General features: G+C 46.0%; 1 protein-coding gene and 1 pseudogene across 1 annotated transcript in view; one reads left to right on the forward strand and one right to left on the reverse strand.

Annotated features, from left to right (window-relative positions):
* ATP8A2 (ATPase phospholipid transporting 8A2) overlaps positions 1-21,630 on the forward strand; it is a 470,091-nt gene that overhangs the window by 359,891 nt on the left and 88,570 nt on the right. The gene's annotated exons all lie outside the window — the stretch shown is intronic.
* LOC112482948 lies at positions 9,682-9,800 on the reverse strand (annotated as a pseudogene).

The following is a 21,630-nucleotide window of genomic DNA, read 5'->3' on the forward strand; positions in this document are numbered from 1 at the left end:
CTTTCCCTATTCTAATTTGTGAATCACTGCTCTAAAACACCTAAAATCTCGTAAATATTACTCCACGACAATGTGTAAGCCAGTGCTGGGTGTGATATGAGAAGAATTTAAAGTATTCATGACGGACGTGTTTCTCGTGGGCGGTGGTCGTGTGAGACACGGCAGCCAGTGCCAGTTGTGGCTTTAGGGCACTCACTTCTCAAATGGAGAATTATGCCGAAGGCATTACCTCGTCCACCGTGGAAAAATGCTCCTCACCGACGTCGGCGCTTTTCCCTTTGAAAATTTCTTTCATTGCTAGTAAAACGGGGCAGAAGCTTTCACTTCAAAGCCTACAGGCTGCTAACCTTGTCCACAGTCCCAAGCTCCAGGCTCCCGCCAGTTTCTGGCATATGACAGCTTGGTTTTTTGTTTTTTGTTTTTTGTTTTTCCTAAATGCAGGACTGGATTTGAGTTTTCTACCCGCGCTTGTGTATACACAATGCAAATCCCCACAGACTAAAAGGAAAGGGGGCGGGGGGCTGTCAGTTTCCCACCCTGGAACCTTTCCCAAGGTGTTGCCTGCGCCTGGGCCGAGCAGCCTAGTGAGAGCTCAGGCCCGCCTACTTTCCACGTAAGACATAGGAGGAGGGATCTTGTTCCCGAGCTGCTTGTGTTCCAGGAGGCAAGCCACGCTGAGACGCAGCGGTCACATCGGTGGCCATCTCTGCTCAGCCGTGCTTCCAGAACATCTCTGTAGGACAGAGGCCTGCTGAGGGCCAGGACGGGGCTTGTCCTCAGGTTAACGTTCCGTGGCGTGGGGACGCACGCGGCTGTTTGTCCCCACCAGCCACTCTCCTTCGCCCAGTCTGCACCCACACACCACAGCTCGTGCAAGGGGCCCTGCCCCAGAGCAGGCTCGCTTCGATCCCGACCCCCAGGCTGAAGGAAGTCATTCCGAAACCCTAAAGGACACTCGAGGAGACAGTTTCTGGGGGAAAAATAGTATGTTTGCCTTCTCGTGTGCATGATGCAGCTGCTGACCGGTGCCTGGAGTTGTCAGGCTACAGGACAGAAGCTGCCTCTGGAACCCCGCCGCCACTGCGAAAGGTGGAATAGAAAGGCAGGATGGGGGCTGGGAGAATGGGCGAAGGTTAAAGAAGTACAAATTAGTAGCTGATAGATGGTCACGGGGATGAGGAGCAAGGCAGAGGGAATGCAGTTAGCATTAATACGTTGGCTAGGTGGAGGGCCAGGGGAGGGAGGGAGCAATTGGGATCATTTTATGAACCATATAGATGTCTAACCAATGTACTGTATACTTAAACTAATTAAAATGAATAAATTTTTTTTAAAAAAAAGAAAGAAAGCAGGAAACGAGAGTCTCCTACGGGATCGTCAGAGCACCAAAGGCAGCCAGGTGCACAGCCCACTGTTTCCCCACGTAGCCACTAGAATCAGAAAATTCAGGCACCAGATAACCATCCTATCAGAAGATGGCTTTTGTGGTCATTACATGTCATGCAAGTTGTTTCTGTTTTTCTCTTCCCGATCAGCAAACAAGGGAGAAAGCGTATTTTCAAAAATATGTGAGCTTCCTAAAGCGATTTCAGATTCTTTCTCCAGGCAGTGAGGGGGCCAGCACCCCCTTTGCCTGATTGCTTCTTTACACAGCCTGTGGAGTCAACAGAATGAGTCTCGATTTGTTTGACCTGAATCAAACTGTTTTCCTATTCAGTGCAAATTCTAACAGTGAAAGTGAGGTTTGAACTAGATTTGCTTAATGCCTAAGAAATATATAAAGTGAAATCTATCATTCATAACATCCACAACTGCTAATTCTGAGCCTCAGTTTTGTCAGGTCTGTAAAGTAGATAATAACTGTCTTTGGAGGTAATGGGGACATTTAAGAAAATAAAGCAGATAAATAATAGCTGATGATGTTGATTGAGAAATTACTACGTCTCCAACAAAGTACATCTTTATATAAATGTGCTATGTATATGTGGCTACATACATAATGAATTAAGCTCTAGCTCATCTGAGAACCTGCCCTATACTCGTATGAGGAAGAGGCTTAGAAAGAAAGAACCAGAACCTTGAGTAGTCAGGCTCGGGGTGGAGTGCCTGGGACTCCCCAAGTCTGCTAGATGCCAGCATGTGAACCCCCACACTTTGTCACTACAGAGAGCACCCACGGTGATTCTTGGTACAAACCAGGCGTCAAATAAATGTCAGTCAGTTCTCCTGAAAATTACGCTTTTATTAAGTTGTATCTGAAGTGACCTCTACCCTTGCAGTATAAAATAATTTTCAAGTCATGGAGTTAGAAGGCATACGCATAATTTATGTTTGAGCAGCAATCTTCTGCTTATGAGCTGCCCCCACCCCCCAGTAAAGCAGGTTTCAAACAATCGTTTTGTTTTGTTTAAGTACGTTATGTAAAGCCCCAATTTTTTAGCCCCTGCTCCCCCTTCCCCCTTGCACAGTTCTCTCGATGTTGGCAGATTGTTTTATTTTGGCCTCTCGTTTCAAGGATGCTGTCTGCTAATTAGAGGCCAGGCGGCTTTGATTGGGAGTTATTTTTCTCTTGGGTGAAAGGTTTTGTTGTGGTATTAGCATGTGTCATTCATGCTGATGTTAAATTTTTAAATATCTGTCAGCAAATTGAAGTACGCATTACATGCTGATTTTGTTTGTTTGTAATATTTATACTCAGTGGCCACAGAGTACTTTTGATGTGGTTTTGAACTTCTTCTTTCTCCAAACATGTGGAGATGGTGTGCGTGGGGCCCCGGAGTTGTGAGTTCTGTGCCAGGGTTTGCTTCTCCGACATCTGCAGAGGAAGATGGCCTTGTCTGATGACCGCTCTGTGACTGTCCCCCCAGAGATACCAGTGTTCCTTAGGTTTGTTCTGGTGAAGAGGCAGAGAGGAGCCTGGGAAAGACCCCCAGATAAAGAGTTTGTGCGAGAAAAGTAAACTAGACAAAAAAGTTGAAAGCCATATGATTTCACTCATTTACGGGATAGAAAACCGAAAGCAACAAACATAACAAACAAACGGAGACTCATGGGCACAAACAGTAGATTAGTAGTTATCAGAGTGTAGGTAAGGGTCAAAGGGGTCAAATATTTGGTGATGGAAGGAAATCTAACTCTGGGTGGTGAACACACGATGCAGTATATACCATCGAATTGTACACTTGAAACTTATTTGATTTTATGAGTGTCACTGCAATAATTTTTAATAATAAAAAAAGAAAAGATAAACCGGGGTTGGGTAGGCTAAGAAGGGAGAAAACAGACGCACAGCACGCTATTAGCCATGCGCCAAGATTCCCTATTTTGTATAAATGATGCAGAGCCCCTGTCGACAGTATCCAAGATAACACCGAACAGTGAAGGGACTTAAAGTAGATGAGATTTTTCAGTCGCTTTTGTTGCCGTCAGCGTTGTAAATCACGAGAATGTCCACTGAGGAAATTGTATGCCTTTTGAGCCTGGATTAGCCAGCTGTCATAAGGGTTTGGCGTCCCTTTGGCTAAAGGCAGGAGAAGAGGGATCTAGGTTACTTGTGTCTGTGCTTTTTATTCACAGGGGTTTTTTTGTTTGTTTGTTTGTTTGTTTGGTACTTATTGTGACCTGGTTTTGGTAAAGGATGGAAACTTTAAGAAAGGCATATTTAAATATGCAGGCCCATCGAGCGTTCTGTGAAGGCGAGCCCCACCCACTCTGCTCGGCAGCAGCAGACGCCACGTGCACCTTGTCATCTGTAGTCGGCCCGACCTCCATTCCCCTTTGTCTAGTCACAGCCCCTAAATCCCTTCTCTTCTTTCATAAAATGCATCTAAGCACCGCTGGTTCTCCCTCTGTCCACCCCCTCTGCGTCTCAGCTGGCCACCCAGGACTAGTCAGGCAGGATCTTCGTCATGGACCACGGCAGGCGAATCAGAAATGGTTATGGTGACCCACACCAGGCCGCTGAGAGACCATTCAAGGATTTTTTAGAGAAACCAATAGAGGAAGGGGAAAGCCGTCTTATTGCTAGGTTTGTGATAAGGAATGATGTCAGCCTGGAGTCGCCAGGAGCCACAGAGAGAGCACCTGGCTGGACCAAACTGAGCACAAGAGGAAAACCGAACCGCGAGGTGATGGCAGTGAAGTGCCCGTGGGTCCCGCTCTGCCTGAAGCTCCGGCCACCTCTGAACTCTGGGGCACACTTAAGCCAATCAATGCATTCCCATTTCCCCATAAGACAATTCAAGTTGGACTTGTGTTACTTTTGAAAAGAGTCTTAATTAATGAAAAAGTTGATAAATTACAGACACAAAAGATAGAACTGGCTGGATCAAGTTAAGATAGAGAGAACTCTCCAGCCCCTTCCAGAAAATTGGCCATCATCGTCATGCTGCAGAGAAGCAGCTGGCAGATGCGAATGTCCTGCTACGAGTCTCCCAGGTCGGAGTGCCAAGGGACAGCGCCCACTCTTTGTCGCCTTCAGTATGTCCCTCTCCGTCCTCACCCACCCAAGAAAGAGAAGACAGGCCGGAGCAGAACTCATTGTCCGAAACAGAGCTGGAAGGAAATGGAGGCTTTTCTGAGAGAGGCCTCTTTCTTGGCACCAACGATTCAAAATGGCTTCGAGTCAAATGTTCCAGAGGAATGTCGTCCAATATAGACACACTCACAATTTTAAATTTTCTAGTGGCCCCATGAAAAAGGTAAAAAGAAACAGGTTAAATTAGTTTCATTAATATATTTAGCCCAACATTTCCAAAGTATTATCACATCAACATGGAATCAGCATTAAAAGAAGTTGTTAATGAGATGGCTCGCATTCTTTTCATACTCAGTCTCTGAAATCCAGTGCGTATGCGAGACACAGAGCCCATCGCAAGTCAGACGAGACCTGTTTCAAGCGCCAATGGCTACTGTATGGCACAGAGCAGCTTTTCACCCACAGAGGTTTGGAAACACAGATTCACTCTCCAGAGCTAAACGTGGTGCAGGCAGGATGAGAGGGGGGACACCCAGCTTCCAGGTCCTCCAAGGGCCTGCCCTGCCCCCGAGTGCCACCACCTGACTAGCATTTCCGTCACTTGCAGTTAAAAGGGTCTCGGCTCTTACAGAAGGCTTTCCCTAAAAAATAAAATGTGGGGACAATGGAGCTGTTAATCTGTGCTTATTAATTGCTTTCAAGATTCATAAAGCATGGATCTGACTTCAAGTAATTTTTGCAAAGCATTGGCCAATATTCCAACCATTTCCTCCTAAACGTGGGAGAGAAGAGATCAGACACGTTTATGTCATCCTGCAACCAGCCAAGCAATAATGACCAATGCCACCTAAAATAATTTAGCTCCTAACAAATGGTTAATTTGTTCGATGAGTGGCAATTTCTGAATATGATTATTATTTGACTTAATTGATTCCTAACATTGTATAAACCTTTCATCCTTCGATCTTTCTAGAGTTTCAGGCCCCTTCCCCCATCATTATGCTGAATACAAGCACTATCATTTTTTGCCTCCTGAATATCTCTTACATACGTCTCCTTCCATCCGGTTCTGGTCCCATCCAGCTAGTGCTGAAGCATTTCTTGCACAGACCATTGCAGTAGCCTCACGACTAGCTTCTTAGCACCCAATCTGTCAGGTCATTTACCTGGGCCCATAGGTCCTGTGCAGCCCTGACCATGGCCTCTGTGATGACAGATCTCCTTCTCTCGCCCTCACTGGTTTTCTCTCACGTGCCGGTGTATCCTGCTTGTGATCTCACAGTGCATTTGCACCTACTCACCTCACTTCCTGAGTGCCCTGGTCACCCTCCTCCACGAAGCTATTGCTCACAGAGTTCTCAGAGGGCTGAGGAGTCATTACTTCCTGAGGACGCCTTTCCTTGCATCCCCGCCCAGCTTAAAACCTCCTAGTACGCATTCTCTTAAAACAATTCACCTTTCCTTTGTTTTGATTAAAAATTTACATTCGTTTCGATTAAAAATTTACATTCGTACATGAGATAACACCGTATACCCATTAGGACAGCCACTATTTAAAAAAAAAAAAAAGAAAGAAAGAAAAGAATTATTGGCAAAAATGTGGAAAAATGGAACTTTTGTGCACTATTGGTGGGAATGTAAAATAGAGCATTGTTGTGGAAAATAGTATGGAGATTCCTTGAAAAAGTAAACATGGACCTACCATACGATCCAGCAATTACACTTCGGAGTATGTACCCAAAAGAATTGAGAGCAGAATCTCAAAGAGATATTTGCTCACACTTGTTCATAACAGCAGTATTCACAGTAGCCGAGAGGTAGAAGCGACCCAAATGTCCGTTGATAAATGAGTGGATAAACAAAATGTGATCTAAATATACAACGGACTATTATGCAGCCTTTAAAAAGAAAGAAATCCTGCCATATGCTATAATGTGAACGAATCTTGAGGACATTATACTAAGTGAAATAAGCCAGTCACGGAAAGAAAAGACGGTATTATTCCACTTATCTGACATACCTAGAATAGTCAAGTTCATAGAGAGAAAGTAGAATGGTGTTGCCAGGAGCTAGAGAGAGGGACAAACGAGTTTTGTGTTGAGTGGGTACAACGTTTCAGTTGTGCAAGATGAAGACGTTTGAGAGGTCTGTCACACAACAGTGTAAATGCAGTTAATATTACTGAACTATATACTTAAAAATGTATAAGATGGCAAATTGTTATATGTTTTACCACAATTTTTCAAAATTTACATTTAAGTGATTTTATAATTACTGTCAGTTTCTTCCCCTAAACAGTAAGCTCTATGAGGAAAGTGAATGAATGCTCTTCAACGTACCCTTGGCACCTACCTCTCGTTTTTTCTGGCATTCAGTAAATATTTAAATGAATTAAGCACCTCTCACGTAGAACTGGGAAGTGTAGTTGGCCTTGTGCTTAATATCTTTTTGCTGAATAGATAACACAAGCAGATGCCAAGTATTCAGACAGCTGAAAACAGCCTTGTACAGGATCTGCACATAATAAGTAATTGATCAATTAACGAAGTTAGTATTTTTCTTAAGAAAAATATGCTCAAGAAAAAAAATAACAGTAGCACAAATGATGCAGTTTTTCTGCCAAAAGAATGATTTCCAGTTAAAAAAGATTTAGAACATTTCCAGTTAAAATTTTAGTCAAACTATTTAAGCTACATGGGTGATATCTGGGGCATAACATTCATAGATATTGGTATCTATAAAGGATGAATAATAAAGTTTAATTACTTCCTGGAAAATGTTTATTTTGAAACTGATATTAAAGAAAAGGCAAAAATTGAATCAAAATGGATTTTTTGAGTGCCTAATTCAAGGAAGTACTAAGATAATCATTGTCCAGTGGTTTTATTGTGGGAGATAAAACTGATGGAGATAGTAGTGGATCATAGAGAGTTCTAGCAAAAGTGTATCTTCCCTAAACCAATACTTCATTGGGCAGCATTTTCATCATTATGTTGAAGTGATTGGTATTTTTGGAGTAAAAAAATATAAGCACAGAGTTGGAGAGGAGGTTTCGTTAAGAAAATGTCAGGCTTAGGTAGAGTTTAGTTAGCAACTGGCCTCTGACAAATCCAGGATGACTTCATGGAAGAAATAGGCCTTTGCTGGAGGATCGTCCCTTAGTCAGTCTGGGCTCATGAATTGCCTGAGAAAAGGGTTAAAGCATGCGTGGATCTGGCACCGAGACCCAAGAAGGGGCATAAAATTTTAGTGTAAAGTCAAGTGCTGTTACAAGAGAAGAAAAGTTTCCAGATTCAAAAAGTTCGTCCCCAGCACGGCATCTTAATTGAAAGAAAGAAAAGCGGTAAGGAAAGTAATTCTGTCCAGGAGAACCAGGAGAAGCTCAGGTGGGGAAAAGTGGCAGGTGGAGGGCAAGGTGATTGATATGAGGTGGAGGGGGCGTCTCAGGGTGACGGAGGAGGTCAGGCGGGAGAGTGACACCTGAAGGAAGGTGTAAATTTTTCACGGAAGGAAATTACGGCATCGTCGAGAAATTTTCCTCGATGTGGCATCAAGAAAGAGTAAGATCGACTGTGAATAAAGGTCCTGTAACATAATAAGTCAGAATTTTGCCATTTTATGATTAATGTAGGAAAAATAATTTTTAGAAAGAAAAGGAAATAGAGGGCACATGAAAGTTATTTTGTGTTATTTTTTCTGATGGCTATGTCGGTTAAAACAAATCTAAAAGGAATTACCCTAGTCTGGGCTGTAAAAAGTTATTTTTTAATCCTTCCACCATCAAAAGAGAATTCAATATTGCATTAAGGCCTTATAATATTTTCTATAAATGTAAACTTCTTGAGATTTTTAAATCTCTGAGATGATCACGATTATAGAAAATAGCTCATTATGTCAGATAGTTTACTTTGAACAGGAAATATAAAATCGAGAAGCAACTTTAGGTACAAACTTCCAGTTACAAGATAAGTCTTGGGGATGTAATGTTCAGCATGGTGACTATAGTTCATCATACTGTATTGTAAATTTGAAAGTTGCTAAGAGAATAGATCTTAAACGCTCTCATCCCAAGAAAAAAGTGTGTAACTCTGCAAGGCAATGGATGTTAACTAGACTTACTGTGATGATCATTTTGCAATATATATTTATATCGAATCATTATGTTGTATACCTTAAGAGAGAGAGAGAGAGAGAGAGAGAGAGAGAGAGAGAGAGAGGTATATGTCAATCATATCTCAATAAAACTGGGAGAAGAGAAGCAACTTCTGATAATTGACAAGTTGAGAGCCCTCTCAAAACCAACACTTCTTGGGTTTACCACTAAAATCACAATTGCCATGAATTCTAAGGTCATTTCATGAGCTCCCAGCCCTTCAGACATGACTTGGAACGTCGCTTTATTCATTAAAAACTCGTTCAAGACATTACTTATTACGTGCAAATGCTCCTTTTCTGGTGGCTTCCTAACAGTGTCAATCGTACGTGAAAGGACAACCCTCAAGACCTGAAATGCATATGTCAGTCTTAGAAGATTGCCTAAGAAGATGACTAGTTTGGTAGGTAGATTGGGAGCCACTCGCTTCCACTCAACACCAGAGAAAAACGGGTTTTCAGTGATAACCATCAGGTGGAAAACTTCTTGAAGATGTCGTATGCATGTGGAAGACTGTTTACCGAATGGGTGACTGAAGGGGAAGTGGGGGGGCCAGAGTGTACAGGAAACGAGCTGTCCCTCCCCACTCATCGTCAGTCCGGCCCCTCAGACATGCCGGTTACTCGCTTGTTGTATAGTCTGTAACAAAGCAAATGAATAACGTTATAGGACGATAACCGTGCGGTGCATCTAAATAATTTTAACTAATTCCGTGTCTTCCACATGCTCAGCCTCCCAGCACCTTACTCTCTGAAATAGCGAAAGGACAACTCGTGGTTCTTCTGACCCCAACTCCTTCCCTCTCGTTCCCGCTCAGTCCGGCGGCGTCACCGCCCTCCCGTCACACAACGTGGAATTGGACCTGTCCAATTCCCTCACCACCAGAGCTCCACCCAGCCCGCCCAGAGATCGACCCGACACCATTCATTTTCTTTTTTAAAAAAATTTTTCCTTATTTATTTATTTTTAGGCGAGGCAGCCCTTGGTTGACCTCACAGATTGCAAGAACCTTGTCAGTTTACAATCCCTTTTTTTTTTTTTTTATTTTTTACGCCTACAGCACCTAATCTTCCTAGGTGGTCTCCCATCCAAGTACTAATCAAGCCCAACCCTGCTTAGCTTCCGAGATCAGACAGGATCGGGCTTGCTCAGGGTGGCATGGCCGCAGACACAACATTCATTTTCACTGTGAGCAGCTGTGTCGTTTGTATGCGTACTACAGCAGTTACAGCATGATGTCACCAGTCTCATACCAGACATTTTTATATTATCAGCACCGACGACATGCATGCATACATGGTCTACAGGACGTGTCTAAATGGCAGGACGGCAGAGAGCATTTGGCCTTGAGGACAAGGCTCTCAGTGAACTCAGAGTCAAGACTCTGGAAATACCTTAAAACTTAAACTCCTTATTTGGAAACATTGAATAAAAATGGAAATTAAAAAATAAACTTAAACTCTTGTTCCCTGCTAGGGTCTCTTTTTTAGAAATTCTTTACTGTGCTCCCAGGAAAATATCTCCAGCGGTGGCACCAAATGAAGTCTCCTAAGGGAGAGGAGGCTGCTCTCTGGGCCTTTGGCCTTGACTTTGCCAGTCGGGGGCTATAACCCAAATATGCTAAACTTTTCTTTATTAATTATACCAGTCAGGGTCTGTGGTTGCAGTGAAAAAAACAAAAAAAAATCGTGACTGATGTAATAAACAGAAAAGCAATAAGTAGAGGCATAAGGGAATGTATGGGAAGGCAAAAGACCCAGGCTCAGAAAGCTGGTAGGACTCACAGAAGCTAACCCAGGACCACATGGTCAGCACACGCCCAGCGCTGCTGCCATTGGCTGTGCGCCTCTGCTAGCGATGGACTTTGGACTCCGCCGCTGCAGGTCATCTTGAGGTACCCAAGTGCGGACAGGAGCATCTGATGGACAGGCAAGCTCCGGTCTCCCAAAAGCCATGCCCCAGCAGCCGCCTTTAGGCAGTGGCTCTTCTCACAGACTTTTTACGAACTGGCTCAAATGCGTTTTAGAACGCTGCTGGCAAACGCCCACGTTCTCCTTCAATACAAGAAGGAAAACAGGAGTTAGGAGGAGAATCCTCGACCTTTTCCTGAGCAGCTTCTTTTGTCAAGAAGACAAATTTGCCTTCTTGAGCAGATAATTGGAATAAGTTTAAGAAGTACGGTTAAAAATATTTACTCGATAATGAGCATAGACAAAGCAAGAGTCATCCTTGTAAGAAAACTCACAGAGGCCCAGAGCTTGGGGAAAAAAGGGTAACTTGAGCTTGGTCCACTTAAAAAAGGTAGATGGTAAGGAGGAGGTGGCATCCTAGACAAAAGTTTCAGGGGCAAGGGCCTGCCCATGGGATGGCCTGTTTGGGGCAGAGGGACTGTGATGGATAATCAGATGTCAGATATTCCTCGTGCTTCAAGACTAATCCACAGAGGGTTGACTCGGCACACTTGCTTCCAGTGGAGTAGCTAAACGTTCCATCCGATTAAAAAGCGTTAATTTCCTTGTTTTCTCGGGATACTGTCGTCGGCAGCAACCAAAAAGGAGACAGGAAAAAGTGCGGTGAGCATTATTTCATTGTATTACTTAAAACACTATGGTTGTTTCAGATCGAGCAAATTGATTATAAAAACTAAGGCAGTTGCTCCCCAGCCATACTCCTCACAAGAGGCCTTAAGTGGTAATGAAAGGTTTGAGGTGAATTTTGTTGATGCAGCAGGATTTAGGCATTATGAGAACCTTTCTAGACTACATTTAGGTCTATTTATACACATGTATTGGAAGAACCTTTGCAAGAAGGGAAGAGTATTGATAAGCTATCATTTTTCCTCCCCTGGGAGCTACTCTGTAGTTGTTACTAGGGGTAATGTCATCTACCCCTGCACGCTCCCAAAAGCATAAGTTAATCTTTTCAACAGAAGCAGCCAACTTTTCTAGCAAAGGAATTTGCCGTTTTTGTGGTTTGGGTAAAAAGGTGGTTCATTTTACTGGTTTCTCGATGAAATATGTCTCATGATAAATTCAATCTTTCCTCAAAAAAAAAAAAATTCCTCAAATCTACTTTTCTGTGCAAAATTCGACATGAAAGCCTTTCTCTGTTGAAGCAGCCAGATATTGAGTTGGTGCAGACCTGGGCAAACAGTTTTGGGTCCAAGGTTAAGGATATTTATTGCCGGAGATACTACATGTATTCGTGTCCAGGAAGAACAAAATCCAACACATCGACACTGGTTTTCAAATCCATCCATTCGCTTTCTTTTGCTTCAGGAGGAATGTTTTTCTTTCTGCTCCCCTTTTTAATCCTCTCTTCACACTTGGTAGAATTTGCAGGGATTTTTGCCAGGGATAACGAGCTGAGGTGTACAATGTGTGAATACACAGGAGATCTGCTGGTTTTCTTGCACACACTTCAGAGAAAGTTCCTTGCACTCTGCCTTTGGCATGGCAGGCAGGAAATTCCTCACCGGCCTGCCCAGTGCAATAAACAGACCTCCTGCATCTAACCACAGCCTCGCTAGCGTTTCTAATGTGGAGTTGCTTTTGCTTCTTGTGTAAAAGTCGAGGGCCCCGGCATTGCTGGTCCACTTTCCTCAGCTCCTAGGCCGGAGTTTGCATAGGACTGTGTTGGAGGTTAATAGGACTTGTGGTTTGACTTACTCTGTGTTTGTCGTGCACACGTGGGAAAAATAGATAAGGTAAACAGGCCCCCCGAGGACGCACTTCTGATGAACCTTATGTTCTGTTAGGTTGATCAGAAAGTCCAGAAGTTAACATTAATTACCGTTTTGTTCACTCACCCAGATGTCGCCTGTTGTATTCTATGCAGGTGAGTCTTTCAATAACCCTGCTACTCGAGTTGTGACCCCCACGGTCTGGCAACCTCGCCCGCCCCGCTCCCTGGCCCCCCACCCCCGCCTCCCCAGAGAGAGGGCCTCTGGAAATGCTGGTTCTCAGGCCCCAGCTAGCTAGAATCTGCATTTTCCACCAGAGCCCCAGGTGGTCCACGGGACATTACAAGTGGAGAAGCCCCAGGCTGAGTCCTCCGTGCTCCCTGAGGCTGAGTCCATTCCAGCAAAGCCTCCGGGCCGGGAGCGAGAAAGGAAGCAGGCCCCCCGGGTTGGGCACCGGGGAAGGGAAGCTGGAGGACATCACCGGAGTTAAATTACGCTCATTAATTCAATTTGAGGCAGGAATGTGTGTAAATAAACGACTGGCAGCCACAGAGGCTCTGTTTCCTGCAGGGCTCCGGCCAGAACGCAGGGCCCAGTGGCCATGAAAAACCCTGGCCGGGGCAGTCAGCAAGCCCTGCCGCTACGAGATATAACGATGGGAAAGGTGACGTCATCATTATCGAGACAGGGAGGTTGTCAGTGCAGAAATGGAGAGGCTGCTCCTCCATAGATAAAATCTTAATTATTTGAAAACCTTAAGCAACAGCCACTCCTCCCTCCTCCTCCTTTTTTTTTTTTTTTTAACTGATACAGATCAGATTTCCAGGGGTAAAGTGAGCAGGACAGTGCCGTGGTCCTGCACAGCCTGTCAGCGTCTCTAAATATCAATAGCCTGTTCACACCCACTTTTTTCCCTTGCAATCCTGAGTCCATGAGAAACCAGGAGGAGAAGAACAACTCCTTCATAGCGTAAAGCTGTAACATGTGTTTGGTTTGACGTGGGGCCGTGACCGTTCAGGGTACACCGAGCGATCATCACCAGTTAACATTTATTGAACCCCAAGTGGTGTCCTGGGCAGGGACGCCTGACTCACCATTAAAAGTTGGTTCTCATGCTGTCGTTTTTAGGAAGAGCTCGTTGTACATCATTTATTCCAAAGAGACAACTGTTTCTCAGCTTAAAAATCAGCCACAGGTCCCTCGTCCCTATTCACTAATGGAGTGGCTGTAAAATGAGAAGAGTCATGTTCTTTTTTCATTTTACCTGGACATGTTTTTCTTAACGCCCTGTGCCCGGGCGGCAGCAGCCGCTGCTAACGATGGCGATGGGCATAGCGAACGAAGTGCTGGCGCTTTGCTGAATGTTTTACGCATTTAATCCTCGCTACGACCCTATTTCACAGACAAGAGATGGACTCCTGGTGAAGGTGACGAGCCTGCCCGTGGCCACAGAGCCTGGAGGTGCCAGGATTGACCTCAGGCTGCCCAGAGGGCCGCTGGCAGCAGCCACTTGCCCTCAATACACCCTCACTTTGAGTTGCCCCCCTCCCCGCACCCCCTTTTCTGTGCTCTGAGAGCCCACTGCATAATGTTGTTAGGAAAAAGTATTTTTATCATTACCAAAGACTAATGTGTATGCAAGTCTCACGCCGACTGGGTTGTGAGGAATTTGAGAGAAGGGCCTGGCGCGGACCAGGCCCTCGGGGAACGCTAGATCCTCCGTCGCGAATGCTGGCCGCCCCGTATCCCTGATCCTGGGCCCTGCTCTGGCCCTGAAGCATGGCGTGCGTGGTGATGGGACTTCCCAACACCAAGTGGGATTCTGGGGAAGAGTGCAGAGTCCTTCTCTCCTGGCTTTGTCCCCACTTCTTTAAAAAGACAGAGAAGAGTCCCCTGTAGGCCGCTCTGGAGAGAAAGCCACCTCGCTCTGCAGCACCCGCGAAGAGCCCCTGGTAACAGCGACCGGCCCACAGTGAGAGTCAGAGGGACGTGCAGGAAAACCCTGCGGGTCGGCGAGGCCTCGGCCGACCATCTCGGCAGACACGCCGCTTTTAGCTCAGGCGGGATGCGAACTGGGGCCGAGAATGACAGGAACCAAAGCTGGTTTTTGTTTCCAGCCATTTCATCCTTTTCATACACACAGCCTTTCCCTTCGTGAGAAAGGGCGTCCAGACGGGGCAGGGGCACGAAAAGGTGAGAAGTCCAGCTCTTCGGGCTCATCCGTCTTGCTCACCCTCCACGTTCTAACGATCACCAGTGTCACGGGAGTCTGGTTGCTAGGACAGTGGCGGGTCTCTCCCGCCTTCTGTGAGCACCCGCCCCTGAGAGCCTCAGGTGCCTTTGCCTCTAGCAAACCAGTAAACGGCGAAGCCGAGTTGGTCTCTGCTTCCTTATTCATCACAGCAGTGTGGCGAAGGGACTGGCCGACTTCCTGTCGGTCCTTCGGGGCTTAGGGTGGCGGTCGAACAGCGTTGCAGGAAGAAAGTCATTTCAGGGTTTCGTCCTCTGTCACTCGTCACCCACACACCCAACTCCCACATAATCGGGGACCGACTGATTCGTGTCTGATGCGGGCCCCCCGTTTCTGCCCTCGCTCTCCTTCCTTGCCTGCCTCCTCCAGCTCGCCCTGCTCATTCGCAGGCTGTGAGAGCAGGAGAAGACGCTCGAGCCGGTGTCCGCGTTGGCTCGCGTTGGCTTCTTTGGAAGATGGAGGGCTTTGACGCCCTGGTCACTTGAGCTGGGTCCGTGATCAGTCCTTCGCTCGGGCGAGATGCTTACTTTCACTCCCAAGCTCCTCAAGTCCTTATCGTCGCCCTGAGTTTGTCCTGAGCATGCTTTGAAAAGTAAGATTTGAGGAATGGGGCCCAAATCAGAGAACCCCAGTGAACAGAATTCGGTTTCCCTCCTCCCGTCGTTTCTCTTGCCTGTTGACCTCAGCCACATGACCTCGCTTAACAGGGCAGAAGGAGACTAGGGTGGGAGCCACCAGCGACCCACATGGGTCAGTCCTGACCCAGAGAAGGTCTCAGTGTCCCACTGCTTCCTTTTTAATTCTATGACGTTATTTCTCTTGGAATTAGAGCCACGACCTGACGGGAGGGCAGTGTGATCAGAGCAGGGTGTTTGAGGAGCCAAGGCACTTTTTTCTCTCTTAAAGCCGGCCTTTTGCTCACCAAAGGGATCAATTCCATGCATTTCTCCTGGCTGGTATGCTAATTTACCTGGACTCACGCTTCTCCCTTGCCCTGCATAATCCAGTAGCAACTTGTAATAACCAGGATGCCCACTGACGGAAGGGATTTTTCAAAGAAAAGCAAAAGGAATTGCAGATTCAAAACTTTCGAGAGAAACTGAATAAAACGTTACCGAAATGGATGTGGGGAAATAACCGAATTGAGAGAGGGATTTTCTAGAGCAGCAAGCGCATCACTGGGCATCTCCGCGAAGGCGCCATTGTTTTAAAGTTGCATTTGGTTTGAAGGAAGATTTTTCCTCCAGAAGTATTACAGTGGCTAATTCTGAAATTGGTATGCACCGTTCTACCATCTCTTAGGTAAGGCGTATGCCTTCATACGCCCGATCTCATCAATCAAATGATGTTTTACCTCACATGGCACCCGCTCCCCGACAAACAAAGCTGGCATGTGGGGGTAGCGAGGGTGGAATAAATTACTGGTTACTGGGATCAGGTCATCAATCTAAGTTAGCTCTCATTCTGGAAGGTTCTCGACGCGGAAATGGTGGCAGTTGGCTCTAGCTGGGTCTGACCGCATGTGTTCTGTGCTTTTTTTTAATTAGAGGAGGATTCTGTGCCGCCGCTTTGCAGACAGTGCCCACTGTATGCTGCCCACCCTTTTGGCTTCCTTATTTTATTTTCAGTCACATCTGCAAGGACAGTCTGCCTTCTGTAAACGGGTCACTACCTCCAGACTAGCGGCGTGCCACGCAGGGCCTTGCACACCCCACCTGTGCGGGCGGCCGTGGGGCTCCACCTTGTGGGACAGAGCACCTACCCGGGCCACTCCGCGAGAATCCATGCCAAGCCGCAGCCCAGCCCAACCGGTTGGCAGCTCCCTGTGCCACGTGTACCATGCGGTGGCTGTCGAGTGGCTTATAGGAAAAATGTCTGGAGGCTCAGGGCCTCCTCCAGAGGGACCGTCAGAGATGAACTGCCATGAGAGTGGAAAACTATGAGAGAAACACGGGGAGGCCTCCGCTCCCAGCCCCTGGATGTCCCGCAGGCTTCCTGTCTGTGGGACTGTGACCTGTTCCTTGTAGAATCAAGTTTGCAAAGGAAAGGGGAGTCGACTTAGACAGGACACTCATCAGCCGGCAGACACAGAACACTCTTCCGTACGCCAGCTAAGCGTCCATCACGTCTGAGTAAGCATCCACACCGTGCGAGGACGTTGGGAGAGCTAACTTCCTGTGGTCCGCACAGAACACTCTTCCGTACACCAGCTAAGCGTCCATCACATCTAAGTGGGCTCCGTGAGCATCCGCACCATGCGAGGACGTTGGGAGAGCTAACTTCCTGTGGTCCAGGTCAGGACGGCAGTTATGCTCCCGCAGGGCGGGTGGGGGAGACGCAGAAGAGGCATGAGCAGGCTTCTGCTAAGTCTCTGGGCTCTCGATGCTGTCACTTAGCTTTTAACGACCCTTCTCATTAAGTTTTAATTTGTCTGTTGCGGTGTTCCGGTTGGGTTTCTTAGTTTGAATTTATAATAGACTAACAATAAGGATATCGATACTTTTTTTTTTAATCAGTAGACCACTTTCGAATAAATGTTGCAGTTGCTCCTTAGATCATGAATAATCTGAAAAATTCATTTCCAGGTACCGACTTAGAAATGACCACCATCGAGTGGTGGGTGGGTTCGTGGGAGCGGAGGGCTCTGCCCATGGAAGTGGGCAATATGGCTTAAAAAGGAGCAGAGCCCAGAGCCCCCAGGGAACACTGGCACCCACGGGGCGGAGAATCAGCCTCCGCTGACCAAACATGGCACAAGTCGGTCAGACACAGTGCCACGACCACTCTCCAAAGCTTGGAGAAATAATCCGACCTTGGTTTTCTCTCTAAAAAGCCACTTGTGTTTGAGCCGCCATGAAATCCCCCGTCTGAATTTTGAGATCAAGACCAAGACGATACCTTACCTTTAGAAGCGTGTCCCAGCATCCTTCAGTGAAGGACTTTGAAAGATGCCTGTATGTATTTTACGTAAAATTTCTGAAACTGGCTGATAAGGAGAGTTTTGTTTTGTTTTGTTTTGTTTCTTTATCGAGTTTAGAAAAAGCTAAAAACAAAAGGGAAAGCGACCAGGTACGGACCCTGTGTGAGAGTCAGCGTGCTTGGGGCACCCAGTGAGTTCAGATGGGATCCGGGTTACCCAGCCAGCTGGTGTGCGGGGGTCTTGGGGTCCTCTTATAGATGGGAACTGTATCGCAATAGGTCTGCTTCTTTCCACGTGTTTAATTTTACATGAAAATACTGCTGCTAAGGAGTCCCTTCTCTTCTTCACTTTGACATGGCTTTTCTTTCTACGACCTTTGAGGCTTATGTCAGGAAACAAGCAATTTAAGTTCCGCCACCTAAGAGAGACTTCCTTTTTATAAAGAAAAAATTAAACGCTATCTGTATACCATTTTCAAACGATTTATCTGTTTCATTATTTTTGATTGTTATTGTTCTCGTTTCACTTCTGAGCATCTTCCCCATTTCCCAGCAGAGACCAGTGTCTAGTCATTGCCATTAAATTTGCTTTATCATCATTTCTCTCATCTACATGTAATTTAAATGATTTTTTTTAAAAATAATAAAAGGTTTTATTATTCCAGGAAGTTGAAAATCCCCTGGGTAGGGCCTTGTATGAATAAGTTTTGTTTAAATCCCTTTTTTCTATTTCTTGGCGAGAAGACTCTTTTAAGAAATTTCATTTCTCTTAAGAAAGTCTTGGAGGTGTGGTCTGATCATAACACTCTTCACACTTGCTCAAGGCTCAATAGTGGATTGATGAAGTATTCTTTAAGAGTGACTATTATTTTAGGCTCAGTGTGGGCTTATGCAAACCTTAGCTCTTTTCCTGTTGGATGTTATCACTAGCATTTCCACATCCTCCTTCTTCGATGCAATAACCAACCCTTAACCTTTGTGGTAGTTGATCTGGCAGCCCTCGATGCTCATTGCTTCTAGAAATTCTGTCCTTCGCTTCTGAAACATAATTCTTTTCTATCTCTCTTGACTGTTACTTTACCACTATTTACTGGTTTATCTCATTCTCTGGCCGATCCCTTAGATATGATTGGTCCGAAGGATTCTTTCCTTAGCCACTTCTTTTTTTTTTAACTTTTTCTCTAGGTTACATCATATATACCGAAGGCTTCAATTCCAGCTAAAAACTAACAACTTCCAACCCTACATCTTCTGGCCAATACTCTATAGTTGCCTACAACTCGATTTATTTTGAAAATGGAAACAGATATTTTTTTATCATTTATATGTCTTGAAACATCTAACAGACTACCTGGTACGTGGTTAATATCAAATGGATGAAAAACACACTCACGCCGGTAAAACTTTGTTAATTGCTATGTTCGGTTTTACAATTTTGCTCTAAGGAAATGTGCTCCCAAACAGTGCTGTACCAAAAGACCCAACACGGATATATTCTCTCCCTGATACATAATTATACTTCTGTTCTGATGACCAGCAGGCCACCGTCACAATTGGTACACTTTTAAATAACAACTCAGTCTATCAGACGTCTTGTGGAAATACATTTTGGGGATTGAAATGACATTCTGCAGAATAATTTTTTTCCTTCATGCTTGTGAGACAGACTGATTTCGACTCTAAGTCCGTGAAACAGAAATACTAAAACATTTGAGGACCTTTTTTCCTAGAGGGAGCCTTTTAATGTCAGAAGCAAATACCCTGTAGAGCTGAAGAAAGACTTGTGAAATTCAGCTTTTAAAAACAACACCGTGTTTAAGTTCTATGGAAACAGAAGGTAGTGCTTTAAAATGACATGGCAGATGTTATGAAAATTTGTCGCAAAGCATTTCTCTCAGGTTAAGTCATGTTTGCCAAGTTACAACCTGGAACGGATTTTGACAGGTCAGCAGAGCTCGGCAGCTGAGGGTCCGCGGTGACAAAGAGTGCTTGCGTTGTGTGGTGGCCGAGGCAACGGTCGGAGGGCAGCGAGGGGGCCTCGGGCTGCTCGACAGGTACCCTGCTTCTCTCTCTGCGTCGACTTACCGCCACCAGAAGGCAAAGCGGAAGCAGCAAGCTATCTTGTCTTTGAGATTTACCTTTGCTTAATGAAAGACGTGTCTTAATAAATACTGTACGTGGCTCGCACTCAGGGAAGCCCATGGTTCTCTTCAGTGTGTACCCGATGTTTCTTTCTCAACTCGAAGATGATCGTGTTAAATGCAGAATTCAGGATGGAGTACAGTGGGCGTGCTTCTTAGGTCTGAGCCATTCAATTCCTGACAGCACCCACCTTCACCCAGGAGTTTCAAACACACACACTCACACACACACACTTTCATTAGGGGGCTCTGTGCAGTAGGTTCTGACTAACTTCGTTAGGGACACACTGCAGGCTCGGCCTCTGTGTTTAGGTGTCTGAGTGTCTCTCCAGTCAGGGCTGACCTGTCCCAGACTGGGAAAAGGACAGAGAGCTGAAAGATCCTCAGATGACGTATCTAACAGAACGATTGGACTGGCAGGTTTGTTATTGTTTGCTTGATTTTGAGGCCTCATATCCGCTTAGAAAATGGGGGTGTGCGACAGTCTTTTCCTCATTTTCAGTGGTAGGTGGTGTCAGCTTGGGTGCTCACCATATGGAGCCTGTCTTGGCGTATCTTGGTTATGAGATGTTCATAAAGGTACCTGTGGAAAATAAGTCAAAGACAGTGGAAACAATGAATGAAAGCTCCTTTTCATACACATACCCCTTAATGATTCTTCCCTTTTCTTCTATATCTCTGTGTTACTGAGTTTCAGGGAAGTTCTGTACATACACTGTGGAGCTCCCTCTCATTTATGGCTGAAGGCTTCTCCTAGCTCCCCCACCCCCTTGAACGCAGAGGTGTTATTCTGTGTGCTTGATTGTTTCTTGCATAAAAATGAAGACCGGATCAGTAAGTGACCCCTGATTGAAAATATTCTTCAAACACTACCTAGGACCGAAAGCATTAGATGTCAGCACAAGCTGTTAAGTGGTAGTTGACGGTCGTTATAGGTCTGGGGAAGGTCATTACCGAGGAGCATGGGCGCCGGCTTTCCTCGGTTCTCACCTGAGTGCTGGAGCTCCACGGAGCCAGGACGCCTCTGGGGTAGGCCATCAGCATGCTACTGCAAGCCTGCGTAAAGAGATCCTGCCACTTCAGCTTCCACTAGGGAAGCCGCTGGCCCTTTCTGCCCCTTGCCCTGTGGCACACCACAACTTAACCTCCTGAGCATGTCTGACAAACGGGGGACTTAGGGTCCGGTTTCTTAAGGGATTTATGAGATAACACTTGAAGGTGTCTGGTAAACTCCTATGACAGTTATTTGGTAAATGGCGCTTATTATAGCATCCTTCTCACTTTGTAGTGTCAACCTGTCAGAAATAGTGTTGGGCTAATAGTTGAATGACTCTGTGTATAGTCATTCGGCACAAAGGAATGCACGCCTACAACGTACCAAGAATTGCTCTAGGGCCTGGTGACACAGCCAGGACAAAGACTAAGGCCCCTTTTCTCATGGAGCCTCCATCCTAGTGACGTCAGACAGACACAAATGAAGAAACATCAAACAGGAAAAACAGCAGCTGTATCGCAGATAGGCAGAGAATGACAACAGCAAGTAGCGGCGAGCCTCTTTGTGGGCTGGCAGTGGAGGTGTCCCAGGGGAGCCACCGTCTCGGCCGAGACCTGCCCTGCCAACGAGGGAGCCCACAGTGCCCAGGCCCGGGGAGAGGGAGCTGAGCGGAGGGCACGGAGCGTGGCGTGTTCTGAGTACAGAGCAGGCTGTGGTCTGACGGGAGTGTGGAGGTAGAGGAAGGAGACAGAAAGGGAGCAGAGGGGGAACCTTCATAAAGGACCAAGTGAGAGACCTGGGTTTTACTCTGCCTGGCATGGGAAGTCTCTGAAGGGTTTTAAACAGGAAAATTACGGGATCCGACAGACATTTTGGAAGCGTGCTGCTGTGAGGGGTATAGATGGCCCAGTGGGGAGATGGAGGCGGGTGGGGGGGCACTGCAGCAGCTCAGATGACAATGCCCGGGAGTGGAATCCAGGTGGACGTGAGAGGAGTGTGTTCAGGAAGCACCG

Source organism: Pteropus alecto, unplaced genomic scaffold, assembly GCF_000325575.1.
Source record: "Pteropus alecto unplaced genomic scaffold, ASM32557v1 scaffold16, whole genome shotgun sequence".
Lineage (NCBI taxonomy): Eukaryota > Metazoa > Chordata > Mammalia > Chiroptera > Pteropodidae > Pteropus > Pteropus alecto.